Source organism: Canis lupus, chromosome 14, assembly GCF_048164855.1.
Source record: "Canis lupus baileyi chromosome 14, mCanLup2.hap1, whole genome shotgun sequence".
Lineage (NCBI taxonomy): Eukaryota > Metazoa > Chordata > Mammalia > Carnivora > Canidae > Canis > Canis lupus.
Genome location: NC_132851.1, coordinates 5,466,715 through 5,491,189, shown reverse-complemented (window position 1 = coordinate 5,491,189; position 24,475 = coordinate 5,466,715). Strand labels below are relative to the sequence as shown.

The following is a 24,475-nucleotide window of genomic DNA, read 5'->3' as shown; positions in this document are numbered from 1 at the left end:
CCCACGTCGGGCTCCTGGTGCATGGAGCCTGCTTCTCCTTCTGCCCCTCTCTCTCTGTGACTATCATAAAAAAATTAAAAAAAAAAAAGAAGGGGCCTAGGAATAGAGGTCTGTAATCCATAATTTTTCAGGCCAAATGTATTAGATAAAAAGGACATAACCCAGTGGGAGTGTTTTCCCTTTTCTTTTCTGATATTCTTAGGCAGGAATCTTCTCAACTGCTTCATCAGGAATTATCTGCTGTAATTACTGAGATCTGTGGTCTGTGTTATCAACCTGTCAGAAGAACCAAGAAATTCTTTCCTTAAAAATTAAAAAAAAAATTATCTTAAGTTGCCAACCATAAAATGCTTAAAAAATAGTTCTTTGTATAACTACATAAAGCACTTCAGAGAGATTCTTCCTTTTTACCTTGATGCTGATAAAAATCCAAAGAACATTAAATTCAGTTTCATTCTAGATAGGAAAATTCTGATGGATATAATTCCCTACAGCAAGTTTAGAAATGTCCATTCTTCTGTCCATTTGAAGACCTACTTAAATTTTTGTTGAAATTCCTTTTGCAAAATAGCTCCTCATTATTGTTTAGAATGAACACCCCAGGGAAATGATATCTTCCAGGAGTCTCATGTTTAAAAACTATTGAAATAATGGAACATTGTTTTAACCTGATACACTGTGGTTCGGAGTCTGCATGGCACACCGTGGTTTTCAATTTCTTGTTTGGATGGCTTGGGCATTGGGCCAAAACTATTCAAGGCCTTATTGAGATGGTTCCATTATTTCTTCTGGTTGTCTTATCCCTATTGACTTTTGGAGTACAGTGCTGTTAAATTAAAGTGTTAACCCTCATGCCAACATAGAGCTCAGCAGCATTTGCAAAAGCTGCAGCAATCGAGTTACAGTGCCTAGCTGATAAAAGGAAGAAGAGAATTATGGAGCATAGAGGAAGTTTTTGTGTTTAAAACAATGAAAAATGTGAGCATAAGTTATTAAAACTCAACAAGAAGAAAACAAACAATTAAAAATGGGCAAAAGATCTAACAGTCACTTCACCAAAGAAGATACACAGATGACAAATAAGCATATGAAGGTATGTGCAGCATCATATGTCACAGAAATTGCAAATTAAGACAACAACGAGATACCATTATACACCAAAAATTCAAACACTGACAACATCAAATGCTGGCAAAGATATGGAGCAATAAGACCTCTCATTCATTGCTAGGGGGAGGCTGCAAAATGGTACAGCCACTTTGGAAGGTAGCTTGGCCTTTTCTTACAAAACTAAACATACCCTTACCATATGATCCAGCAATCATATTTCTTGGTATTTACCCAAATTATTTGAAAACATATGTTCACACAAAAACCTGCAGATGAATGTTTATAACAGCTTTATGTATAATTGCCCAAACTCAGAAGCAACCAAGCTATCCTTCAATAGCTCAAAGAATAAACTGTGGTATAGCCATTCAATGGAATATTATTCAATGATAAAAGAAGCAAACTATGAAGCAGGAAAGATCAGAGGATCCCTCAATGCATATTGCTACGTGGGAGAAGCCAATCCAAAAAGGCTACATGTTATATGATTCCAACTATATGATGTTCTGGAAAAGGCCAGAGTATAGTGACAGTAAAAAAGATCAGTGGTTGCCAAAGGTTAGGGGAGAGGGAGATAGAGCTTAGGGAATGTTCAGGGCAGTGAAACTATTCTGTATGATATTATAATGGTGGTGTACATTATACATTTGTCATTATACATTTGTCAAAATCCTAGAGTGTATAGCACAAAGAGTAAACCTAGTGTTAACCATGAATTTCAGTTAAAAGTAATTTATCAATACTGGTTCATCAATTGTAACAAATGTATACCGCTGATGTAAGATGTTAATAGTAGCAGGAACTGTGTGGGGTGAGGGAGGGGACTTTGTACCTAAAATGGCTCTAAAATTGAAGTCTATTAATTAAAACAAATAAACAAAGGATAATAGTGACATCTAGGTCTTAACCTATTTCCCTTCCTGTTAACATTTATTAATTTTTGAAACTCTCAACCCCATTTATAAGAGAACAGCAATTCACCCACCCTTACATAATTAATTAGAATGTATATTTACACTGTTGCTCACACTGTTCGGAAATACATGTTGAGTAGAATGAATAAGAATGGGATGGAAGAATGAATGAAGACCAGTGAATCCTATTTTCCTTAGAATTAAAGAAGACTGTTGAGGCTTTTTAAGTGTTCTGAGAAAGGGAGTAATACCCTAGCAATGATTGGAAAGTTTTTTAAATTTCTATTTCTTTCAACTTTCCAATTTAGAGCACAATTGTGGTGTAGTCAAAAGAGGAATGAGGGTAAGGAACATTTAGTCAGTTGGCTCACTAGCCAATATTTATTGAATACTAGTGTGTGCTATACCTAGGTACATGGGTATTCAATATAGACATCTTTCCCTTCAAGGACTAACAGTTTAGTGACTGTGGTCATGGGATCTGGGATAGACAATCTGGGTTTTGATTCTAGCTATGACACCTGTGAGATCTTGGGTGTAAGTTTTAGTGTAGTATTCTCCATCTGTAAAATGGAGATAAAAATCATCCCTACTATTGATGGATCTGTGAGGATTAAATTAAAGTGTATAAAGCAGCTCATACATTGTATGCATACAAATTAGAAAAATATTTCCTTTTATCTCTCTATGTAATTGGAGGTACATCAAAGATGTCAAAGGCTTGGTACCCCTTTATCCTCTTTAAAGTTCCCTCGATAACCACCTCAAGGGAATGTAGTGAGGACAAAGCTGAATTAGAGGCAGCTATATGGGCCCCGCCTTCAGCCCAGGGCCTGATCCTGGAGACCTGGGATTGAGTCCCACGTCGGGCTCCCTGCATGGAGCCTGCTTCTCCCTCTGCCTGTGTTTCTGCCTCTGTGTGTGTGTGTGTGTGTGTGTCTTATGAATAAATAAATAAAATCTTTAAAATAGAGGCAGCTGTGTGAAGGATAAGAGACAACTAAATCTTTAACTGTTTGACCTGATAAAGACAAATCACCTCTTCTTAGAAAAATCCCCTTAAAAAGTAAATGTTCCAAAGCAGAACATGTGTGCACGTGTATTTGATTATTTCTCCTCTCCAAATAGAGAGAAGAAAGTACACAAGGAGACAAAACCCACAAATCTAAAACTCTTAATGAAATGTCAGTCTCTGTTTCTGTCTGTCTGTCTGTCTCTCTCTCTCTCTCACACACACACACATACATACACATACACACTCAGCTCAACTGCAAGTGAATGACAGTAGATAGTTCTTAACTTATAAAGATTTCCTATGTTAGCTTGAGAGAGCATACTTGTAGAGCCAAGTGCCCATTTTTCTTATCTCTTCTTCTGTGCTGTAAGTGGAGGGGGCTGCTAATCCTCCAGTTCAGTTTCTGAGTGGTCAGCAGCAACAATGGTCAGAAGAGCCCATTCAGAGGGGACCAAACAGGAAAGCAACATCTGTGTTAGTGCTGGATGGCAGAAGGACACTACATACTCTCAAAAGATGAACTCCTGGGCTGCAGGACTTCTCAGAGAATTGCCTTTACTGACTTACATTTTCCTGTGATATTGTCTGCTTTTATAGAGGAGGAGAGATGGGAATTGCTTGAGTGTCCTGTATCTATCTATCTTTCTTTCTTTCTTTCTTTCTTTCTTTCTTTCTTTCTTTCTTTCTTTCTTTCTTTCTTTCTTTCTTTCTTTTTAAAATTTATTTATTTATGATAGTCAGAGAGAGAGAGAGAGAGAGAGGCAGAGACACAGGCAGAGGGAGAAGCAGGCTCCAGGCACCGGGAGCCCGACGTGGGATTCGATCCCGGGTCTCCAGGATCGCGCCCTGGGCCAAAGACAGGCGCCAAACCACTGCGCCACCCAGGAATCCCTGTCCTGTATCTTTTTTTTTTTTTTTTTCCTGTCCTGTATCTTTAATGAACACTGTGCATCAATTTGATTTCCTTGTTAAGAAAAAATGAGGGAACAATAGATTTTGTGTACAACCTAATGTCCCACATTTTTATTAATTGTTTATTATTATATTATTAAATATTTGCTTTAGCTGGAAACTTTAATCTTCTGTCTCAGAAGTTGTGTGATTAAAAACCTTCTTACATTATTATTTTTTCCAAATGATCTCTGCTTTTTTATGATCCTTAAGTATCTTAAGCACAGTTTAATCTATAAGCCCCCCTCCCATCCTCTCAGAAGCAGGCAAGAATAAATCTCAAGTAAATGTAAAAATAGTGTCATATCCTTAAGTGGGCAGGGATTCTCTAAACCATAAACACAATTGGAATTCTAGTTTACCTCTTGATCTCAAACCTTTTATTTAAATCACAGAGACATTTGTTTTTAGAACTGGAAGAGTCCTCAGTAGTAGAATTTTTCTTTCTTTAGAAGCCAGTCTTGGGCACTTAGATGGAGGGGATTTCTTTAAAGGATAAAGAAAAAGTCATTTATTCTCAAGTCTCATGTAGAGCTCTTTTTTCTATCAATTGAAATGAAAGTCACACACATACATGGCCAGTGGATATTATAAGAATTTCTGCTCTAGAGGCAGACCAGGTTGGAACCTCAGCTCCATGGCTTACCAGCTATGTAACCTCATTTCTTCAACCAAAAACACAGAGAATAATGATGGTACTTACCAGGTAAAATTGTTGTGAGAAGCAAATTGTATCATGTATGTAAAAAGGGCTTAGGCTAATGCCTGGTCCCTGATAAATTCCCAATAAATGGCTCCTTTTGTTATTATTTTCTTTATTATCAGGATCATTAGTATCCTATGATAAATATTCTAGATCTGCACTAATATACTAGCTGCTAGCTACATCCAACTGTTTAAATTTATAGTAATTAAAATTAAATTAAATAAAAAATTTAGTTCTTCAGTTGCTTCAGCCACATTTGAAGGGCTTAATACCACATGCGGCTAGTGGCTATCAAATTGGACAGTGCAGACATAGAACCCATGATCAAAGCAGATTATATTGGACAATGCTGCTTAAGAGTTGTTTTTCAAGTATCAGCTAATTAATTAACACCATCAGATAGGACCTCTGTAACATTTAAAACATACTCATTGTGAGATGAAGTAGGACAAAGCTGAAATAATCAATCATAATCATAATCATAATCATAATCATAATCATAATATGTGACCAGAGATTCGATATTTACCTACCTGGAAAACTTACTGGCAGAAGAATGCATTGCCTTTACTCTTCTCATTTGTGAAGATTGCTTAAGAACATCTAAGGCACTTAAGAGTATGTGATTCTGACAAAGAAACTTAGACAGATATAGGAAGGTTAGACACAGGAAAGAGTAATATTGTAAGAACAGATTATGTTTACATTTTTTAGGAGAATCCATTCAGGTTCTAGGAGAATTTATCACACATGGTTCCCAGTTGGTGAAATGGAGTTTATAGGTTCTTGGTGCAGTATCAGGGAACATCCACCCAACAGTGACTTATTTTAATGTAATTGGTGGACAGGGTCTAACATAAGCTGTGGCCTGTAAAAGCAAAATTAATATCAGCATTGCTTATTTATCAGGTATCCAGAGTATTATCATATACATGAAGATGTTTTTAGAAGTGAATTATATAATTTGAGAATTATCTAAGCATTTGATTTTTTGCACAATGCTTACCATGTAATAGGCTCAGTCAACATTAGTGAACTCAACTGAGTGTCTTTGTGAGTTCCTAGAAATGGTTGGCAGGAATGGTGCAAGCAGCATTATTTAAACCGTAAGCAGTTTGTAATAATAGTATCAGTTTAGGGGGCCATGACCAGCATTTAACAAATGGAATTTATCAGACTACACTGCTTGTATTAAGACAAAAATATCATAATGTAAAATATTGGCTTCAAATATGTATGTATGGGCATACTGAGTCTCCATGAATTTTTTTTTTTCCTATGTGGGTTGTGGTCAAAAGCTAGTGGTGTAGAAGAAGTTCAAGTATCAACTGGGTAGTTGAACCTGGTTGATAATGATAATGATGACCAGAATAGCTAAAATTTGAATGTTTATCATAAGGCAGCACTTTTAGATTTTTACACAAATCACATTGTATTTGGAAAATGCCATATATAATGTATGTAGCAATGCTATATATAATAACCATATGTAGTAAATTATGTAATAAAGGGTAAAATGTAAGAATTTTCTAATTTCATTCTCACCTTGTTGAAGGGGAAGGGTAGGCACATAACACTCCCAGTCTACATTTCAGCGAGCCTTCCTGTTCCTATAGAACTTATGCTGGCTTTCACCACAGTCGGCAGGAGCAACTTCCCAAATTTTCTCTTCTTGGACCCATTTCTATGCCTCCTCAGCATCCCTAGCAAGGATGAACTATTTTTTCCCCATTGGTTTATTCATTGTTTAAAGTTGTAAATAATAACTTTGCAGCCTGTCTTCTCACATTCTTCTATCTCTTCTAGTATTTTATCAGACTGAATTATCCAATTTATCAGACTTAAATTCTTTAAAAAGAATTATTTTTAAACAACTCACATAGCAATTTTCCCATGCATTGTTTTAACATGTCTGCTTAAAATGAAGGCCAGAACTGGTGCAAGTAAGTGAAAATATGTTGAAATGTCAAGTGTTGGTGCTCAGGGAGTCTAGTAACATTTTAGTTTCCATTCTTTGAGGCAAAATAGCCTCTTTGGACAAATGCTCAAGTTGTTTTTCTTCCTAGGAGAGATGTAACCAGAGTCCTAGAGCTGAGGAGTAGCTACTAGATGTCTTCTTTCTGGCCTGGCTTATTCCTTCAGGTAGGAACTGGAAAACAAAGAGAATGAGTGGTTTCGAAATGTTCTTCTTCCAACCCCTACTTCTAACTCCAGCCTGATTTAGTACAACATATGTAGCCTTCTCCTTTTTCTTCTTCTTTCTTTCTTTTTTCTTTTTTAAATTTTCTGTCTGTAACAGTGATGCAGAACAGCTGCTTACTAACCTTCTAACATTTTGTCTTTCATGATTTCAGTCCCAACTTCAGGTCATTTCCTAATGGTCTCAACTCTCTTGCTTTTTCCTTTCTCAAGCTCCCCAAATTCTCACCTTTCAATTATTTTTATAGCATTTTGCTCACGTCCAGATTTTCAACCTGTGACAGCTTATTTGTGTTTAATTGGTAATACCAATATTTGTGGCTGGGAGAAGGGCATGATGGCTGTCACTCTATGGAACAATTATAGAAACCAGCAGAAGAACACCAACCCCCCCCCCCCCAAAAAAAAAACCCAAAACCCAACTAAACAAAACCAGAACTCTAAACTCTTTCTTGCTAATTAAAAGTTTTTCAAAGCTTAAACTTCAGTAAAATATTATCCTCAAACGGAAATGGGTAAAGAACTCACATAAGCCATATACTAATTGGGGAATTCAGTTAAATGCCTATAGTTATCTCAGGTAAAGTTAAAATAAGAATAAGCAGGTGTGGCTGATGTGACTTCCTTGTGTGTTCATATTTTGCTCCTGATGCACCGATGACGGCAAATCTAAGATAAATATAAGGAGGTATTTTTGTCGGAGTGGTATTTTGTTTGTAGTGGATGTGCTTCTGGAATATGGGGAGAAGGAAGGTAGTTGGCTCCTCTACTTATGTTCACTTCTTCTGCCCATCCCTGTGATTGTGTCCAAGGGGCAGAAAGATAAAGGGAGCCACCAAGTTTTCACTTGATAACACTGCTGTTAGGTAGCTTTATATTCTCTGAGTCTGGTAGGGGTTTAAGGCTAACTTTTTTTTTTCTCCTGGCTGTTTCTGTGGATTTACTAGAAACTGTCTGCTGCCTCACTATCCCCAACACTAACCCCCTTTGCCTAGCCATTGGGACACCTTCATCTGTAGCTGCCCTGATGCAGATGGCATACTCTCGCTACTCTGGCTCTTCATGTACTGCTTCTTCATCCAAGGAACTTGGAGTCATCTCCAGCTTTCGTCAAGCATCCAGGAGATCCTACAAGATGGGACCTAATATGACCTCATAAGTAGCATTCCTGTGAGTGGCACCATTTCCATCTTGTCATGGGAAATACACAGGCATCCTTTCTGTGGATGAGCTCTGGGAGGGCAGGCCGGCCCAGATTCCAACACGGCTTCCTCTCCTTGAACTCATGTTGGCAGCTCCAGTCTACCTACCTGGAGTATTTTCAGTTCACCATGGCTTCTATTAATGCCAGAATCACAGTCAAGCTCTCTGAGTGGTCCCGTTGAATTGCCCTTTACCAGGCTTGAAGAAAGATTGGAAACCCCCACTCCTTCCCACATGTTAATGTACTGCTCTCTCCAAATACATCCTGCTCACAGATAATTTTCTCAGTTACTTTTCTCTCATCTCTGAATTTGATATTCTTGATATTCTCTGTATCTTCTAACTAGTTTGTGGATGCTAACTTTGAAATTCTGTCTTGGGTTTATTATCTCTAAACAGAGAGGGAATTTTCCATTTTGATGTTCTGTTACGTATATAACGAATAGATGAAACTCTCTGAGGACTATATGTACTAGTAAGCCTAGGCCAAGCTTTGCTAGGGCAAATTATGCTCTCTAGGGATATTAGCAAGGAATTCCTCTCAGGGAAAATAGACTACTTCATAGACCTTACCAGGAGGGAATGACTTCTACTAAATGGTTTCAAACCCACCCTACCATAGTAGGTGGTTGGATTTTTTAATTAGAAAAAGGAAACATTTTTCTTTTATCAAGATATCAATGGTAATTGGATGAGAGTAGCTGAGGCATTTCCTCTTGATTGTGGCCTTTTGTGTTTAGACTGGTTTATTATTCCAGCCTTTCATTGGACTTCCAGGCTGTGCCAAGTGGAGAATTTAGAGCTTGCAAATCAACCAGGGTGGCAATTTTCATAAAGTTCAAGCTGCTTTGACTTTCTCTTTGAGCTCCACATGTCTGCCTAGAGGTCTGCATTCCTTGTATCAAACTGGCCTTTTCAAGAGCCTCCTACTCTCTTTCTAGGTCAGGGGTCATTACAAATAAGTGGCTCCAGGCCATACATGGCCCACTTGTGAGATGTTTGTTTGGCTGTTTTGTTAGATCTGCACAGTGTTTTGAAAGGCAAGTCATCTAGGCTTGCTCATTTTAACTTACATTGCTCCTGTGTGCTAATTGCACAAAACCTGCAGGCATTTGAACTTTCTTACCTCTTTTTGGATCTCTTAGGACATCTTCCACTGCAAATGAAGGTATACTCTCTGAAACAAACCTCACTTATGCAATTGAGAGATAAGGCGAAGCACTTTCAGCGAGAGTTTTCCATTTACTTTCTCAATGACTGATTTGTTGTGGGGGAAGAGGTGTGGTGTACACAAAGAAAAGGACACTGGGCATGCCTCTCTGTGTGCCAGGAGGGCTGCACAAGTGAGTGTCAGACACAAAAGGAGTATTTATTACACACACACACACACACACACACACACACACAGAGCGAGGATTAGATATTTACTCAGATGCTCATACACCCCCCTCTGCCCCACCAGACACATACCAGGAGTACTTTAAAGCTTAATTTGAGAAATTAGTACACAGATAAGGGTTTGGTTGGTGGTGCTTTGATAGGACAAAAGCCACACTGAGAAAACATACCTTTAATACTCTTGGGTACTCTTTGAACTAGAAAGTTCCTATTATGAGCCTGTCTCTGTGGTATGAAGGTGAGGACACCTTGAACAGCCCCACTGACACAGCCACTACTGTCTTTGTCACCTACTGTCCTGTCACCAAGTCGGCAGCACCTCGGGAGGCATTGCCAGCCCTCCTGTGCCCACCCCAACTGGCCAGAAGAATTCAGGGAAGATGCTTTTAATGGCTTTACTGCTACCATGATCACTTGGAAGGAACACCTATTGGAGCTGATCAACACGGCAGCACAGCCCAGGCAGCCCTCCTGTGCTCTAGGATGTACAGGGCACAGGCTGTGTGAGTCCAGGTGCAGTGGCAGGAACCCACTTGCGTCTGTGTCTCATCTCAAATCCGGGATTCTAGGAAACCAGAATTGAAACAGGCTTCTCGGGCAGCGCGGGGGCCCTCAGCGGTTTAGCGCCGCCTACAGCCCGGGACCTGATCCTGGAAACCCGGGATCGAGTCCCACGTCGGGCTCCCTGCGTGGAGCCTGCTTCTCCCTCTGCCTGTGTCTCTGCCTCTCTCTCTTTCTCTGTGTGTCTCTCATGAATAAATAAATAAAATCTTAAAAAAAAAAAAAAAAACCCAAAACAGGGTTCTCTTTATAAGGCTACCTAAGGAAGCCATCACACTCCTGTTTGCCCCTGGATCTGTGATCTACTCAGGACATCAGCTAGAGGGTGGAGGTCCATTCTTCCCCTGCTTTGGGTTACCTTTCTCCAGGATAACACATGAGCTCACTGTTGTGGAACCTTTTAAAACCTTAGGCTAAATTCTTGCAGCATCTCCTGTTGGGAAGTAAACAAAGCTAACTTTGCTTCCCTGTGTGTTTAGATACTACCACTAATAGCAATGACACTAAACACGTATCCTGTGCTTACCAGAAACTAAACTTTATATAAAATCATTTAATCCTCACAAGCCCCTAGAGGGTAGGGATTATCATATCCCTGTTGTACAGGTGAGGAAATTGAGGCACAGAGAGTTGAGAAACTGGTGTGAGCCCATGCAGTGAGAAAGTGGCAGAAGAGAGTAAAATCTAGGCATCCTGGCCTCTGAATCTTTGTTCCTGATCACCACTAAACTCACTCAGATTAATGATGTAAAACTCTGATGAGATTGATTTGAAAGTTAAATCATCACCAAACTGTTACATAAATATCACTTATTACTCTCCTTGAGGATGAATTTTAGAGATGTGAATTCCTTCTGAAGAGTGGAAGTATGAGAAAGAATATTAGCAGCACATGTTCTGACGATGTCACAGTGGTCATTGTATTAGTTTTCTGTTGGTGTGTAACAAATTATCACAACATAAGAGCCTGAACTTCATAACAAACAAATTTATTATCTTACAGTTCCTGAGGTTTGGAGTAGAGCACAGGCTAGCTGGGTCCTCTGCCCAGGGTCAAATTAAGGTGGCAGCAGGGGTTGTGATCTCAGAGGCTCAGGGTCATCTTCCCAGATCACTGGTTGTTGGCAGGATTCATTTCCTTGAAGCTGGAGGACTAAAGTCTGTTTTCTTGCCAGCAGTTTGCTGAGATCACTCTCAGCTTCTAGAGACCATAATCTAGTTCCTTGCCAAGTGGCTCCCATGGGTAGTTTGCAACACAGGTGTTTGCTTTCTTCAGTTCAGCTGGAGTGCATCCTTCTGACTTCCCATCTCTCTGGTTGGCCAGGATAGAGTGGCTCACCCATCACCATTAGCCATGTCATCTAACCTAATTGAGGAAGTGGCTATACCATCATATTTATAGGTTTCACCAAACTCAAGGGGAGGGAATTATACAAGGTGTGTATACCTGCGGGTGGGAATCTTGGGGGCCATCCACAATTCTGCCCATTATAGTCATTGTGGTTTTGGAGCCCATGGGAGGATCTCAGCAACATTGCTAAATGAATTGTGAGAACATTGTGAAATGGGTTACTAATGAATATGGATACGCCACCAAATACAAATAGTACTTCTGCACTATTCTGGTTAAGTGCCGCAGAATCTGGAGCCCTTGTACTTTGGGCTTTTAGAGGCTTCACTGCCATGAGAACAATCAAGGCCACCAAATAGCCAGTGGTGAAAATTGCCCAGGTAGTTGATGGACTTGATCCTAGTGAAAGTTGAGGCAGCAGCTCTTGCAGGCTCATGGACTCGTCCTATTTCTTCCAGACTCTGCAAGCCCCATACAGAGAATTATGCAGTAAATGTCTCTTATCTAGGGCAGAGATTGTTCTTTGAGATAACTACTGCCTCTGTGCCACCAACCCATAGGCAATGTTTCCTTTCCTTACAGTGTGGACAGTCTGTGTGGTAAGGTGCTGGTTTAATTTCTGTCATGTTCCACTTGCCTTTTTCTTGGGGCAATTTAAATCTCAAAAGTGATTCAGTCAGAAATTAGCATGGAGGAGCTCTAGGGTCTGAGTCTTACAGTAAGGTAAAGACTGGAGATCCTGGTGAGTCACGGGGCAGAAGGCTCAAGAGTAAACAATCCTATCCTCACCTGACTGGGAATTTTGTTTGTGAAGTTAAATATCTCTATAGATATGTAAACATAGATGACTTAGGGGTGAGGTGAGGAATAAAAACTCTTTATTTGGACACAGGTTGGGTGCTTTGAAACTAGGTGTTGAACTAATAAAAATCTTTTATTGATAGAAAAGGTTATTTACAAAGTGCTATCAGTTGAGGTCAGGATACTTTATTCTTTAATTTTCACAAAGATTTATTTATTTTTTAAAGACGATTTATTCATGAGAGACGCAGAGAGAGAGGCAGAGACATAGGCAGAAGGAGAAGCAGGCTCCCTGCGAGGAGCTGGATGTGGGACTCAATCCCAGGACCCAGGGTCAGGACCTGAGCCAAAGGCAGACACTCAACCACTAGCCACCCAAGTGCCCCTGGTTTTCATGAAGATTTAACAACAATAATAACAGCAACTGTATCTCATGGTCAAGTAGGATGTAAATATGTGCGCAGCACTTCAGTTTATTCCAAGGAATCATGTTCAAAATTGGCATTAGCCTATCAGGAATACTTAAATGAGGGTGCTGAGAGCATTTTTGTATTTTAGTTATAGAATGTAATTAATATGTTAATTGTAAAACATGAAATTGAAAAGATAGAAGAAAGAAGAGAGTAAAAATGCCCATAATTCCAATAAGGGCTATTGGTATTTTGGCATACATGGATGGTATTTCATACATATATACAGATACACAACAATTTATTAACTTCATTAAAAAATTATTACACATATTCTGAGATTTTGAACAAGATATTAAATATCCTTCTGTAGTACAATGATATGATAGTTAAGAGTATGAAGTCTGGGATCAGATCGGACTGCCTGAGTTTGAATACTGCCTCAACATTACCTGATTTGGTGGTCTTGGGCAAGGTGTTTAACCTCTGTGCCTGAACGTTCTCTCTGTAAAATGAGGACAATGCTGGTACTTATATAATAGGATTATAGTAAAGATGAAATGAGTTTATGTATTTATAAGTTGCTTAGAATAGAGCCTGCCACTTAGTAAATATTGTATAATGTTTGTTTTTATTAATTTTTGCACAGAGTTCCTTCTTCTGGGTGAGGTGCAATTTATTGAATCTATCATCCATTGCTTGATATTTGGATGTTTTCAAGTTTTTATTATCACAAATTATGAAACTCTTATACTCATTTTTAATGTGTTCATTTTATTTTACTCAGTTAATTAATTTTTAATTGATTTATTGTCTTACTGAAGTATCATCGACATACAATATTATATTAGTTTCAGGTGTATAATGTAGTGATTTGATGTTTATATGTATTATGAAGTAATCACCATGATAAATCTCATTACCATCTGTCACCATATGTAGTTTTTACAATATTATTGATCATATTCCCTATGTTGTGCTTGACAGCTCATTGAAAACAAATCATTTCTTTAGGCTGTATTCCAGGAAATAAAGTTTTTGGACCAATATATATGAACCTTAAAAGTTACTATTATTTATTAGCAGATTTATCTTCAGAAAGGTTGTACCAATGGACACTTCCACCTGCTATACTGAGAGTGTCTGTTTCCGCTTACTTGCCCTTGTTGAGACAAAAGTAGTGGCTTATGTTCTTTTGATTGGCATTTCTTTGATTATGAGCTAGATATTTTTCCATCTGTTTATTTGCAATTTATATTTATTCTTTACAGATTATTACTTCCTGGATTTTACTTCTTTTTACATTTTCTTTTAAAGTAACATTGTTTCTTATCACAGACCTATTGAATACATTTAACAATGATGAAGATGAAGATGGTGAGAATAGTTGTCTGAGGTGTCTAATGCATACCATAGAGGCAGCAGCCTCATGAGGTCAGGTTTTTGTGCCAGATTGGTCCAGCCTCTGATCTATCATCAGAGATATTTTGTCACAGTGTCTCTGTTCTTCAGATTCTTCATTATTACTGTTTTTGGGTTATGCTTCTCTAGCAACAGTATAAATTTGTAGTATAGATAAATAATGTATTGTGCAGATTATTCAGGGAAGGGTTGCCATGAATGCTTCTGGCAATACTGCCAAAATGAGATCTTGCCTCTGAAACTTCAGAAATCATTTTGAACTGATAGGTTTTTGTCAGTGACATTTCATTAGCGAGTTTTCGTCCTTTCATCATGGTAAATATCATGACTACCTGGAAGAGAATCTTTTGGTTTATTAAATTTCTAAGTAGCCACCTAATGGGAAACTGTCAGTAATCCCGTGAACATGTGGTGAAATATTTATTTTTAAAGCCTGGATGTGCAACAGATCTCAGGCACAAGCAGGATTCACTATTTTAATTAGTTTCTGAATGCTGCTACTTCCCCTCTGGCTACTGGCTACACTGTTGATGAGTGTTGGATATGAACAACAGTTGATATTCTCTGGATATTCTCCATGCAAATCTTGCTGTCTCACAGCAGGCTAAAACATACCTGATAAAAACATGTTTGTAACATAGCACGGAAAGATGTAAACTTTGGAAAATGAAGGGAACGTGCTCTGTTCTGGATCAATGGGTAGAAGTCCAACATTTTAGATTACTGCAAAAAAGAACTTTTTTTTTTTTTTTTTTAAATCACACCAGAGGTGCCCACCCATAGTGTGGCTCAGCATTTAAAAACTGTCACTGGGGGATCCCTGGGTGGCTCAGCGGTTTGGCATCTGCCTTTGGCCCGGGGTGTGATCCTGGAGTCCCAGGATCGAGACCCACATTGGGCTCCCTGTGTGGAGCCTGCTTCTCCCTCTGCCTGTGTCTCAGCTTCTCTCTCTCTGTCTCTCATGAATAAATAAATAAAATAAAAAATTTTAAAAACTGTCACTGGGATTCTTCCAGCAGAGATCCATTGACCAAGAAATAGAGGTTACTGAATTTAAAATGGAAAAATGCACAAAGATAAACTCAAAATGGATGAAAGATCTAAATGTGAGACAAGATTCCATCAAAATCCTAGAGAAGAACACAGGCAACACCCTTTTTGAACTCGGCCATAGTAACTTCTTGCAAGATACATCCACGAAGGCAAAAGAAACAAAAGCAAAAATGAACTATTGGGACTTCATCAAGATAAGAAGCTTTTGCACAGCAAAGGATACAGTCAACAAAACTCAAAGACAACCTACAGAATGGGAGAAGATATTTGCAAATGACATATCAGATAAAGGGCTAGTTTCCAAGATCTATAAAGAACTTCTTAAACTCAACACCAAAGAAACAAACAATCCAATCATGAAATGGGCAAAAGACATGAACAGAAATCTCACAGAGGAAGACATAGACATGGCCAACATGCATATGAGAAAATGCTCTGCATCACTTGCCATCAGGGAAATACAAATCAAAACTACAATGAGATACCACCTCACACCAGTGAGAATGGGGAAAATTAACAAGGCAGGAAACAACAAATGTTGGAGAGGATGCGGAGAAAAGGGAACCCTCTTACACTGTTGGTGGGAATGTGAACTGGTGCAGCCACTCTGGAAAACTGTGTGGAGGTTCCTCAAACAGTTAAAAATATACCTGCCCTACGACCCAGCAATTGCACTGTTGGGGATTTACCCCAAAGATACAAATGCAATGAAACGCTGGGACACCTGCACCCCGATGTTTCTAGCAGCAATGGCCACGATAGCCAAACTGTGGAAGGAGCCTCGGTGTCCAACGAAAGATGAATGGATAAAGAAGATGTGGTTTATGTATACAATGGAATATTACTCAGCTATTAGAAATGACAAATACCCACCATTTGCTTCCACGTGGATGGAACTGGAGGGTATTATGCTGAGTGAAGTAAGTCAGTCGGAGAAGGACAAACATTATATGTTCTCATTCATTTGGGGAATATAAATAATAGTGAAAGGGAAAATAAGGGAAGGGAGAAGAAATGTGTGGGAAATATCAGAAAGGGAGACAGAACGTAAAGACTGCTAACTCTGGGAAACGAACTAGGGGTGGTAGAAGGGGAGGAGGGCGGGGGGTGGGAGTGAATGGGTGACGGGCACTGGGTGTTATTCTGTATGTTAGTAAATTAAACACCAATAAAAAAAAAAAAGGACATTATAAGAAAAAAAATAAAATGGAAAAATGATCCATGCATTCAGCTGAATCTCAACTCTGAGATTTTACAATTATGTCAATTAAAACATTTTTTTAAAAAATCATGAGACTACTTATCTAAAGCTGTCAAATTCATAGAAACTGAATTTTCACATAAAGTACAATGGTGGTTCCCACAGGTGGTAGGGAGGAGGAAAAGGTAGTCGTTATTTAGTGGGTAGAGAATTTCAGATTTGCAAGATGAAAAAATTCTCGAGATCTGTTTAACAATGTAAATACTTTACATTACTGAAGTGTGTACTTGAAAATGTTTAAGATGGTGAATTTTGTGTTGTATGTTTTTACCACAACAAAAACAAAACAAAACAACCTTGTGCCTACTAAGTTTTGCCCTAGGGTGGGCACTGTAAGGAGCACAGAAATATAAGGCAAGACAGTTCCTGTATATAGTTGGCTTACAGTTCAATTCTGCTGTTAGAACCAAAGTGGTGGCACAGGAACCCAGGCACCCACATGAGCCAGTCATCATGTCATCATTGCTACTGCCACTGCTTCTCCCTTCTTGTTTTCCATTCTCTTGCTAGTGCTTCAACTGAGAGAACCCAACAGGCAGTCAGTTGGTAAGTTAGTCTGAGAAGTGTGGTATGCCATCAGAGGATGGTGCATGGAAGAGAGAATGTGGAATTGAGCAAAAGCAGAAACTATTAGGCACAGTCCACCCCTTTGTCCCTGCTGGACCATACACAGCATTCTACCCCCATCTAAACTTAGACAACAACAACAGCAGCATTCTAATGCTTTTGTGGATGCTACTATCACTTTCACAAATGAAGGCATACTCACTCTTTCTCTGATGAATGAGATACAAAAGTTCCACGGTCAATGCATCCATATTTGGGTGATGTTAATTTTGTTCATAGGTAAGCCCAAATCTTATTTACTTTATAACCTGGAAAACTAAATTGTACAGTGAACTATCAACCAACATTCCTTATATGATATAGGGAAAAGGAAAAGGGGGAAAATGATTTCTATACACAAAATAGGAACAAGGGGATGCCTGGGTGGCTCAGTGGTTGAGCGTCTGCCTTTGGCTCAGGGCGTAATCCTGGAGTCCCGGGATCAAGTCCCACATCAGGCTTCCTGCATGGAGCCTGCTTCTCCATCTGTCTATGTCTCTGCCTCTGTCTCTCATGAATAAGTACATAAAATATATTTTAAAAAATAGGAACAAGAAGAATACAAAAGAAAAGTCATGCAGTTGCTACAGTTCTCACTTCTGTAACTGATCCTAAGCTATAATTGATATAAATGTGTATATATATATATATCTGCATATAGACACAGGATCTACATATATGTAGGTCTATATTTATATCTGTATATTTTCCTTATCCATTTCTATGTTTCTCACTCCTTAAGTAGCCCTTTGCTTTGTAAAAATTCTTTTTCTGCTGGATTGGCACAAATCTTTATTCCTGAAGAGTCTGTCCTTAGATATCTGTCCTTTATTGGTCTGGTAAAATCTTCTATTAACTTTACTACTGGACATGGAAGTAATAAATGGAATCCCAGAGGATCCTCTGGATTACAGACATGCCTGTATTGTTCAGCATAAAGCCTATTTCATCTTGATAATTGGGATCAATCACCCCAGTTCATACAGTAAAACCTTTCTTTGTCCATTGGAGTCTAAAATGACCAGGGGAAAACACAAATTTGAGTTCAGTAGAACCATTCTTGTGCCTACAATGGAAATATTTTCCCTTGAAAATGAATAACTCTAAACCAGCAGAGCCTCAAATCTCAGAGACAGGAAACAAAATTGTGATTAGAATATTTGTTGTAAAAAGAGCAAATTCTCCAACTTTAACCTTTGGTTCCCAGATTTATGTATTCTAGGTATGGAAGAAATAATGTCCTCTATGGGCTGTTGATTCAAAGTGTATACTACATTCTGTAAGATAGTGTCTTAAAGTTTCAAGATGTTATCTCCCAGTGTACTTGAAAACGTGACATAATTGAGCCTTCAGTAGTTGCTTTCACCATTCTGTTAGGTCAACTGCTCCTGAACAATGGAGTATGTGGTAAGACCATAGAATTTCATGTTCATAAGCCAGTTGCTGCACTTCCTTTGTTGAAAAATTGCCTTAGCCAGAAGAAATGTGAGGGGAATTATGATGGAAAGTAAGGCATTGTCTAAGTATGTGAATGGTGGTGCTTGCAAAAGGCAAATCCATATCCAGAATATGTTTATTCCAGTGAAGACCAATCTTTGTCCCCTCCATGATGTAAGGGAACTGGTGTAAGTCAACCCCCTCAGATGGCTAGCTCATCTATCAGGGCTCCTTGTTGGCTTCTGCTCTTGAGAGATTGAGTACTCAGTAATGGTGGGAGCCAGATTTGCCTTGGTGAGTCTATATATAACCTGCTTGATTGCTGCCATGGATACTCTTAAGGAGAAGTCCTTGGATAAAGCACTGGGGTAGCTGGGAAAATAACGCTCACTGACATTCTTAGAATGTATTACCTTGTCTACCTGCCTACTCTGTAGTAGATGCTCTGAGTATGCACATGAGATAGGGATACTTCCAACCCTTCACCCATTCCAAAGGGTCATCCATATACCTATTCCTCTGTCCTCCTTTTAATCAGTTTTTTAATTCTCTTCTTTCTAATCCTCTGACTGTCTGGCCAAATCATTAACCACTAGTTATGAGTAAGTATAGATTTGTGCTTCTGGCCATCTTTCAGTCTAGACAAAGTGGATATCCAGATATACTGTTCCACCAATTGGGAAGATTTTCTTTTTCCACTGTATTTCAGGGAGTGATGATATATAATGGAGAATCATCTATAAAGCATGCCTGAGTCTCTTTTTCCCACTGTCAACAGGGAACTCCACTATTACAGGGAATTCCTCATGAAGTCATTATGTGTAGGTTGAGAGAAAGCATTGTAGGGGGCTGTAAAAATGTGAGTCACCTAATCATGCAATTTGTTTGTACCTTCAGGACATGCTCCAGACCCATCTTACGTGTCACTTTCACTTGGTGACAATGTGGCTACACTTACCTGATTTTATAGCACGGTGGATCAAATGACAGAGTTAGTTTATCTTGGGTAGTTCAGGTCATGTGGTCACCAAGAGTCCAAAGCCAGGAGTCCTACCTCCACAAGAACCTAGGAACCAGCTTTCAAGGGTAAATATCAGTAGCTGTTTCTCAGAGGGAGAAAAGTAGCAGAAAAAGGCTAATTTTGTTCCAAAATGTTAATATTCTAAGTTGTAATTCATATATAGGGCTAGCCCCTAGACTGTTACACCATTGCTTCTTGTACATAGAAGATAGGCCGCAACACTTTTCGGGATTACAGGGAGGTTCATTGGGAATGGAAGCCACAGAATTCTATGTATCTATGAACATATTTTTTTCAAGTTTTCTTAGTTGAACTATGTTCCTTTTTAGTTGATTTTTTTTTCTAGTATTGATCATGGAAATGTACTGAGCGAATTTTAACTCACCTTCCCCCAGTAGGAATCATTATTGCCTTATTTACCTATCGTACCTCCCCCAAATTTGGAAAATACCAGGTGGTTCTTTAGATGCTTTTTCATGCTTCTGAGGAATTTATTGGAAATTTCTTTCTTCTTTCTTTAAATTAAGCAACCTTATTGTAAAACAAAGCACAGAAAGACACCCCCTTTCCAAATCAAATATATAGCATAATAAATGTCCATAAGGCAAAATATTTATAATGACCATGCCATTCAGGAAATTGAAATTTTCTACCCACTCCAGAAGCCCTTTCCAAGTGCCCATTCTCAATTGTAGTCCTTCTACTTTCCTTTGTGAATGACCATTATTCACTTTTATAGCAATCACCCAAACATGTATCCTTAGATAATAGCTTTTAAAAATATTCACTCATTTAAAAAATTGGTGCACCTTTCTTTTAATATAGATTCCCACTCCATCTTTTTCTTTTCTGTATAGTTTAGGTGTGAATGTATCCAGTCCGTTGACCTGTAGTGTTTTTCATACTCTGGATTTTGCTGATTGTGAGTCTTTTTTTTTTTTTTTTAAGATTTTTCATTTATTTATTCATGACAGACACACAGAGAGAGAGAGAGAGAGAGAGGCAGAGACACAGGCAGAGGGAGAAGCAGGCTCCACGCAGGGAGCCCGACGTGGGACTTGATCCCGGGTCTCCAGGATCACACCCCTGGCTGAAGGCAGCACTAAACCGCTGAGCCACCGGGGCTGCCCTGATTGCGAGTCTTGATACATTTTACTGTGTTCCTTTGTCTTCTGTATTTTCTGCAAGGTTGATTTTGAGGTTCGACCAGACTCAGATACAGTTTTTTTGGCAATATTAGAGGAGTATTATTCCATCAGGAAGCATATAATATCTGTCTCACCCCTCTTTTTGTAAAGCTAACAATTGTTGATGCTCAATACTTAAAGGACTTACTTATTTATTAGGATTAGTAAAATGGTGATATTCTAGTTTAGGCTATTTTTTTCATTTATCAGGAGGAATACTTTTATAAAAAATTGTTTCCCTTCCTCTATTTTTGGTCACCCAGTGGTATAGTTCATATAGGAAAGACAAGAAAAACATTTGATTATTCTTCTTTATTTATCAGGTTTTAAAATAATGAATTTGTCTCCTTTCATCCTCCAAAGATGTATAGGCATGTGTGACTTATGGATGTAGGCATGTTCGATGGGCTGCATTTAGTGGCAATTATCTTTTTGAAAGCTCAAAGCCCAGTGGCAGCCTTTTAAAATTGGCTCCTCTTTACTTTCCCCAGATGTCCTTGTAGATATAAAACTCCATGGATTGAAAATTTAAGAGTTAGTTTCTAGATCAGCCTTTTCTTCATTCATTTATGAATAGTTTTTAAACAGGGCACACCCTCTATAGATAGGGAATATGTGCTTTCTGTTTACAAATACTCTAAGCTTTGTATTTAGAGACCAGAGCCCTAGCTTCCTGTTGGGCCATTCTCTCTGGAAATTAGATTGCTTTGCCAGTGTTGTTCACCTTTTCCGGGAAGATTTGGTATTAATAGTTTTCTCTGTAATGACGTATTCTTCTATGAGGCATGTGCTCTTGTCTAGTCAGATATCTGTAATAAAACTGAAAACAGTTGAAACATTGTCTTTTAATTATTCCCCCCTGAAATTCTCTATGTAATCCAATAAATATCTATAAATTAACCTTCAGGGAAAATTTAATTAATCTTATTAAATATGAGATTGCCTCGGGCTTTTTTGTGTGTGAGGTAGAAGAATTTGCATTAAAATTAACTTTGCCTTCAAAATGTAATTTCCCATCTTCAAAGAAAACTTATCACATCCCTCCTCTTTTGGTAGCTGCTTTTCCTTTAGCTCAAGTGCTGTGTTTTCAGTTTTCATCTTCTCAAGCTTGGACAATTCTGAACATTTAAACTCTCATTTCTGTTTCTGTGACACAGGCTTTCTGGCAATAGGGCTCCAAGAAAATCTGACAGAAGTAATACTCAACCCAGCAGACAAAATCAGAACTATCAACAAGAGAGAACAAAAGTGGTTTTAAAGCTTATGATATCAGTTACTGTGACAATTTCCTTTTGGTTTATATCATTCATGTTTGCAGACTGGCTAATATAAGTTTACACTTGTGGGTGTTCTTATTGTAGAAAACTGTTCAATAAAAGATCTTTTTGATTCTCTGGCCTTAAGTCTTTAGTTTGACATTCAAGGCCCTCCATGGCCTTATTACTGTCCTTCTCAAAAACCCTCAATGACTATTTGTTGCTTAATGGACTGAGCACACACTTTTCACTGTGGTTTCAATTTACCTCTCCAGGCTCGTCTCCTGTCTTTCCAATGGATACCTCTTCAGATCAGCTACATTAGATTGCTTCCATTTTCCTGGCATACTGTTATGCTTTACTACTTTGGCCTTTGTGCTTACAGTTTTTTTCCATTTGGAATGACCTTCCCTTCCAACTCTATGTACAGAAATACAATTATTGTTTAAGATCAATTTGAAAAATGTTGCTCCTTCATGAATTTCTTCTTGATTCCTCCAAAGGAATTACTTTATCCTACCTTTGAACTCCAAGCAATTTATGGATGGCAGTTGTTTTGTGTTATTTTGTTACATGATTAAATGAACATTGCTATTACCATGATTTATGTATTTGTCTAATATATCCGCTCAAGGGAGATAAATAGGATGACCATATATCCAAATATCCCTGAGATAGTTCCAGTTTTCCTGGGATAGTCCTAGCATCCTGTCTGTTAGCATCCTTTTTCACTATCAAAAGTATGTTCATTTGAATAATAAATTAAGTAGTCACTCTTAGAATAAGTTACTGGAGGATTGGGGGCTGCATTCATACCAATGTTTGAATCTCTGGTCATTTATCAGGAGGGGCAGTACAAGGGCAAAGAAGTTCATAGAAAGGAGACTGCCTGTGCAGGGGCCACTGTGCGGAGGCCATCAGGAAATGCTGAAGAGATTAGTTTGAGTCTTCCCTGTTCTACCCTCCTACTGGCACTGCCCAGAAGCTGTTACTTTTCTATCAGAAGCCTGGGTTCCCTGAGGGCTTCATAGACCATCTCAATATGAAAAGGTGTGGACATTGTTTCCCCCTCAGGTCAATGCAGTTAGAGCTTCAAAGGAGAATATTTAGTGGATACATAAAAGGGACTTTATTTCCTTACTTATTATTATTTCTTTTTCATTCCTTTTTATTTTTAAAATTGACCTACAGAGAAGTTGACAGAATAGTACATTAGTCACAGCTTCTTCATTTTGCTGCATGTGCTTTCTCTCTCTTGTTTGTTCCACAGATACACACATTGGATTAAGTTTGTGTTCAAGTGGAATTGATCTATAAATATGCACATTCTTTTTTTGACCCACTTGAATGTAGGTTAAGAACATCATGATATTTCACCCCTAAATACTTCCACATGCTTCTCCTGACAACAGGGACATTATTCTACATAACTGCAGTGTCATGATTATACCCAAGCCAATTAACAATAATTTCCAAATCACCCAATATATAGTCCATATCGAAATGCTCTTAAGCAGGTTTTAAGACCGGAAGCCATTTGATCCATTGTGCTTCTTCTACCTCTTTTGATCTTGCCGTCTCTGTGTGTGTATACAGGGTGTGTGTGCTTAAGTAATACGTACTGTAAACATGCAGTGTTTGAAATTCTGCCCCTTTTCTTCCTCGGAGAATTTTGCTTTTACCCACTCAGTTTCTTTTTCCTCTCCAATTCTCTAAAGATAGTTCCATCTTTGCCAGGTCTGCTCTTTGCTTTTTATAATTGAGTGATGGAGAATCTGAGATGAGTTAATGGGCTGGAGTAAAGGAAAGGTGGGAGGAAAAGTGGGTGCCTTGCAAGATGGTCCCAGGCTTTAGAAAGACCAAGGTTCCTCCCGATAACCCACCCGACCCAGTAGCTTTAAGATGTGGGGGCTTGGAGAGGAATGGAAGGAACTTTTACAAAGTAAGTGAAGCTCACAGTACCATGAGTTGGTTGAAAAACTTTTATTGTGTGCTAGGCACTGTGCTAGCCTTTGGAGGTAAACTTTGGACCTGAACCGTCTCTACTTCACAGAGGTAAGTGTCCATTGAGGGTAATGGGCTTAGAATGAATAACCACAATGATAAACATATAACCATCAGCCATGATTAGGTACAATAGGGAAAAGAAGAGTAGTCTACAGAATGTGTAGCAGAACCAGATTTTCTTTTGGGAGGTTAGAGAAGGTCTCTCACAGGGAGTCATATTGAACTTGAGACCCAAAGAATGAGTTCAAGTTAGGTAAGTGCAGAGTAGTTAGAAAAGGGCCTCCAATGTGTACAAATGGCTGCCTGGAGGAGGGAAGCAGACCCTCCAGAGGGCTGGTACAGCTGGTGCTGAGCAGTGGAGAATGGGGAGAGTATCAGGTGAAGAGAGAGGTAAGGGACAGACTGCGTTGGCTCAAGGGGGAATTTTCATCTTGAAAGAAGCAGAATTGTTAGATGGACCCTTTTGGAGGTGGGATGGGGAGGAGTTGCTTGATTAGAGGACATAGAGACCTGGATATCACAATCATTGGAAAACTATAAGCAGTGTGACAAGGCTGGAGCATGGAGTATGAGGGGGGGACAACATGTTGAAGTTTAAATCCTTCC

The 24,475-nt window shown here is 38.8% G+C and overlaps 1 protein-coding gene across 8 annotated transcripts in view; it reads left to right on the top strand.

Moving 5' to 3' along the window:
- NCALD (neurocalcin delta) overlaps positions 1-24,475 on the top strand; it is a 370,439-nt gene that overhangs the window by 85,159 nt on the left and 260,805 nt on the right. The window contains exon 3 of one of the 8 annotated variants that reach the window (XM_072774078.1): positions 6,763-6,838. The exons of the other annotated variants lie outside the window; for them this stretch is intronic. The gene's annotated coding sequence lies outside the window, so the exon portion shown is untranslated. The remainder of the gene's footprint in view (positions 1-6,762; positions 6,839-24,475) is intronic. 8 annotated transcript variants of the gene reach the window in all.